Source organism: Helianthus annuus, chromosome 15 (assembly GCF_002127325.2).
Source record: "Helianthus annuus cultivar XRQ/B chromosome 15, HanXRQr2.0-SUNRISE, whole genome shotgun sequence".
In the NCBI taxonomy this organism is placed as follows: Eukaryota; Viridiplantae; Streptophyta; class Magnoliopsida; order Asterales; family Asteraceae; genus Helianthus; species Helianthus annuus.
The window spans coordinates 90,635,910-90,641,250 of record NC_035447.2 but is presented as its reverse complement, the minus strand read 5'-3'; the positions used below and the strand labels follow the sequence as shown (position 1 = coordinate 90,641,250).

The 5,341-nt window shown below is 39.5% G+C and overlaps 1 long non-coding RNA gene across 1 annotated transcript; it reads right to left on the bottom strand.

The window, feature by feature from the left end:
- Positions 1–364: 364 nt before the first annotated feature.
- Positions 365–4,844, bottom strand: LOC110910979. Its single transcript, XR_002576628.2, has 5 exons — positions 4,495–4,844; positions 1,866–2,977; positions 1,710–1,786; positions 1,186–1,629; positions 365–1,105 (listed from the first exon to the last, which is right to left on the bottom strand). It is a non-coding gene; the product is annotated as an uncharacterized LOC110910979 (long non-coding RNA).
- Between the last annotated feature and the right edge of the window lie 497 nt (positions 4,845–5,341).

Here is a 5,341-nt window from a genome sequence, read left to right as displayed (position 1 = left end):
CACATGCGAATTGTTTTGCTCATCAGCTACTTGATTGTCACCTTGGTTAGCCATAAAGGTGGTTGTGGTTTTTGTGGACTTCTCATTCCCTATGGTAGGGTATTTATAGTGGGTGGAAATTGAATTAAAAATACTTTTTCTTTTTGAGAAAAATGCTTATTTGTTAAAAATTGTGAAATGTCCTTTATACCCTTAATGATAAACAAATATAAATACCTCATGATTGTGGTGGTTTATGTGTATTTTTAGTATCAGTTTACTTTGAACAATAAAATTATAATAAAATATATTGCACAAATAACAACAACAAAAAACACAATATATTTATTTCACAATGTATTACACAATATATTTATTTCACAATGTATTACACTCTATGGGTCATTCGATGGTGGAAACAAGTTCAAGTCGAGACTCCAGTCTGAGGGGTTTGGTTCAACATTTGTATAATGGTTCCGGTGATCTTCGTTACTTTGGTTTGGGGCCCAGTACTGATAGTCTGTTTGGGTCTCCGGCATAAAGGTTATCATCTGTGACGCGGGGGTAACAAACCCTGCCAGACTTGTGTTGGGGTCCATCATATGTTGACGAGGGGCTAAAAAACCCCGCCTGACTTATGTTTGGGTCTACAAACTGATTGTTGTTACCCATATCATTCTGTTGGGGGTTCAATAAGTCACTGACGTCAAAACCCTCGGAGCATGTCGTAGCCAACACTGACTGCCATGATCCACCCATATCAGTATTATCATTGTTTGGCGCTATATTAGCATCCGCAAAAAAAGTGCCAACGTTATGTGACCCACCAAAGTTTCCCGCAAAATTTTCATCTTCGTTACCACCGGATCCTGATCCCCCCTGTTTCGAAGTTTGGGCCCCAATTTGATGTCCCGGCCTCTTGAACGTTTCTACCACCACGACCACGACGTCGGGGCCTCCCTACCCTCTGTGTACGAGGATATGAAACAAGGTCCACCGGCTCCTGTGACAGATGAGTCGGATATTGTGTGTATTGTGGAACATTAGACATCTCAATGGCCCGATACGCCGCACCATGAATAACGTCCACATCTTCAGATCGGTGAATTAGACCCATCGTCTCCGACTGCAAAAAAATAATTAATAATTAATTTTTTTACTAACAATAATAAAGGTAACTTTCAATAATTTTAAACTTGTATATACCATCATTTGGGCCCTTGCTCCTTCGTCTTGAAAACCGCTCGTAGGGCCAGCTGGCAACTGTGGGTTAGACACATATAACACGGTATGTTCCATGTACCATGGCATTTAATCATTGGCAACTCCAACAGATGTCATGAGTTCCCCGGTGACCAAGTTTTGATGACGTACCTCCCACTGACAAACATACGGTGCGTGACTTAACCAGTTCCAGCCGGTTTTCCCGCTCCGGTTCATGGAATGAAGCCTGGCATGCTCATTATTATCTATGGCAATTGGGTTAGGTATATACTAGAACATGCCAAAATGTCTCATCACTCGTTGAGGATAGTGATGCTCCACAATCGAGTAGTATAGCAGAGGGCAACAACTCCGCCAAATTCCCATACCACTCCGACATATATCGGGGAGTCTACCCACAATGTCGTCGTATGGTCTCCAATTAAACTGAAACAAAAAAAAAATCAATCTTTAGAAATGTGTTCAAACAAACTTAAATTTTATATGTCAACAACTAACAACCATACCGTTGCCTCGGTCATAAATTGCAGCTGAGATCAGGCAATGTGTGGAAACATCTGTACACGTTAAGCTTCCCTTCCACCTAAAAAGATAAATAAAAAAATAACATAGTGTTATATAGATACCAAATAATAAAATTAATTATTTCCAATTCACACTACCGAGCAACTAACGGGGCATTGTACTGGAACCGGGCAACAGCAGGAGCAAAACAACGAAACCTCTCCCAAACCCACACTTGTAGAAGCGCAACTGGGCCAGTAATGGCTATAGCATTAGGTGCTGCAGCGTTACAAAGGTTTCTGTAAAGGTGAGCTAACACAGCACTGCCCCAACTATATCCCGAACATGCGGCCAAGTCTACGAGAAATTCTAAAAATTTGACATCAATCAGGTAAGATTGTGCACCCTATCAAATAAAATATTATTTGACGTGCACGAAAAATGCAATCTTGATCTGATGCTTCGTTTTCAGAAAAATTGGACATTATTTGTTGTAAAACTCGGGAGGACTTAACCCTTTTGCCCCTCACATCAGCTTCCTCAGGGGTAAACCCCAACACCTGTTGACACTTGTCTCTTACAGTATACATCGACATACCAGTGTCAGCCCTAGAAATAGGCAACCCATCTATTGGTAGCCCCCACAACACGTTGACATCCTGTAATGTCACAGTCGTTTCTCCAAAAGGAAGGTGAAACGTGTGAGTTTCTGGCCTCCACCTCTCAACCAACACAGTTATTAAGGAGTGGTCTACATACTTGTACCCAATTTGCAGCATCCCGCTGAATCCTGCTGCATGTATTAAACCTTCTACCCTTCCACCAACCGGATTATCTTTCATATACTGCCAGAACACTCGATCTGATCATCTAATATTTATTGGGTTACTATACTCTGTTGGATTTTTGAATACCTCAAACGCACGGTGATTCTTGTCCAAGAACACAACACCGATGCATTAAGAGGACCAGGATGACATTCAAAATTCATCTTCGGCTGATAAAAGTTGACTGAATATTTATCGGTAATGAAAGGATTGAAGCTTCGTTTGATATTGAAAATGTATCTCGCGTGCTTTGCTTTATGTTCATATCTAAAGACTTCATTCTGTGCATCAGTTTTCGAATTCATATTGAAAAGACAATATTTTTCTTACACTACAGTTGAATTCTTACACAAAACTATTCAAGTTTGCAGGTTTGATTCCATATCATGTGAGAGCCTAGGGTTTAGTCATATCACCTTTACATTCACCACTCACATTTCTTGCTGCAAAAAGACAACAAGGTGAAACAGTCACCTATTACTAGCAAACGAAAGTTGCATGTAAATTATGCAAAAATGAAAGTTATTTTATTAAGAACACTATATCAATTAGCGACTTTATGCAAGAAAGCACTATCAAACAGCGACCTTTATCAAGTTTGCAAGATCAAACAGCAACCTTTATCAAGCTTGCAAGATCAAACAGCGACCTTTATCAAGCTTGCAGGATCAAACAGCGACCTTTAATAAGCTTGTGAGATCAAACAGCGATCTTTATCAAGCTTGCAGGATCAAACAACGACCTTTAATAAGCTTGTGAGATCAAACAGCGATCTTTAATAAGCTTGTGAGATGAAACAGCGACTTTTCAAAGATTGCAAGATCAAACAGCGACCTTTATCAAAGTTGATATATGAAACAGCGACCTTTAATATCATTCAGAACTTGCTGCAGCTTTTGCAGGGACTTCTGTTTTTTGCAGAAAATGCCATAGAAGGTCGCTGTATGATCTTGCAACTTACCTAAAAGTGTAAACAATATGCCAAAGCACCTAATGCCACTCTTTTGTGGTTCAAACCACCTATTATTGCAAAAAATTCCGTGAACTTGAGCTTGCTGTTATGTATGGATTGCTTTCTAGTCACTAAGATGTACTCTGCAAGTCATTGGTTGGATTTCAACTTGCTTATATATTTTAATTTCATTTTATGGCTTTAATTTCGGGAGGTGGTTTGCTTTAATTTATCAATCAACTAATAAAAATTGGGTTTTCTTAATCATTCTGTTTGTGGTTTCTTGAAGAAGGAAATGAGAAATTGTTAATCATTCTGTTTATGGTTTTTAAACTGTAAAACTATTTTTGAATGTTGGTGTGGGCTGCCGTTCTTTGTCAGTAGAAGTAGACAGAGGACATAAAAAACTAAAAAAATAATAGGTTTAAACTATAAGTATTTTTTACTTTTTCTAAAATCTAAGTCATCTTCTTTTCCTTCTTCAACCATTGTTGTTCATCCACCGAAGAACAGAAAAATATATATGACGGAAAAATCGCATATGACACAATGTATCTTTAATGTTCTCTGGTCAATAGCAGGGTCATCCTCTAAAAAAGGCTCTCGGTGAAGGACAATGTAGAGGACCGGCCGCCGATGTGTACGGTGGGCCTGTGCCCACCCTACTAACCCTTTAAATCTGCCACTAAACACAGGTGACAAGTCCACTACTAAGAAACATGATTCATGTCAAGTAAGACATGATTATAGAGTTTTTTTAATTCGTTCTAAAATTGGATTAATGTTGGGCGTGCATTCTCAGATTGTTATATATCCATTTTATATATGGTTGACATCATAGAAGAATGAAAATCCAGCTAGGTACTTAAGACTATTTAAACACAACGGGTATACACAACAAAAAGAGTTTTAGTGATGATATGTGCTACTCTTCAAATAATGGTATGACAAAGCAATAACAAAGAATATAAGTAAACTATGATTAGGATAAAGGGAATGAGATTTTACCAAAAATTTCCGAGATCACCGATTCCAACAATGAATGGAAGATAGAACAGCCATGGAATCTTGTAACAAAAGAAGCTCCCGCGCACACACACTTTCATGGCATAGGTTTGTAGGTTGCGAGGCCGGTCCAAACGCTAAAACCGTATGTGGTTTCGAAGATCAGAAAACAATCAGTGTGATAGATGTTGGAGAAAGAAAGAAAGACAACAAATTTGGTAGTGTGCTGTTCAGACAAGCTTGAACAACGAAGGATGCTATTGTGGATGGCAAGTCATGTGGTGGGGAGGAATTTAAAGTGTGAAAGTAGGTTCGAATTAAGTACCGGATACATCAATGCAGTCACGGGTGAATAGTTTTTAGTAGATACCTTTAGTAGCATTCATTTGAATGCATTGATGGATGGCCTGGAAAATTCAATACATGCATTGATAATTGAAGTAAAAGGATGCACTTTGTCAGCGAGTGATTCGAATGGGTAGAGTAAAAACAATTTATGCATGAGTTGGTGGAGTAGGAATCTAAAATTGCACCAGTAGTAATTGACTAATTGGCGTGTAGTTGAGAAACAAACAAATGAAAGTTGAAGTTGAATATTGTGAAGAATGTAAGACTAAAGGGTATGGAGAGGATGGGTTTGGAGGGGATGAGCCGCCATAAAGGCGCCATGTAGGAGCCGCTTGGAGGGGATGGACGTAAGGGGGTGGGGGATGAACTCCTTTATGTATATATATGTATGTATGTATAGGTATATGTGAGAGGCAAGAGGAGAAAGAGGTCCGGCTACCCCGGTTGTGGGTGGCCGGTTGTGCCGAGCCGAGCCCCAGGGGGCGGTGTGGGGGACCGGCGC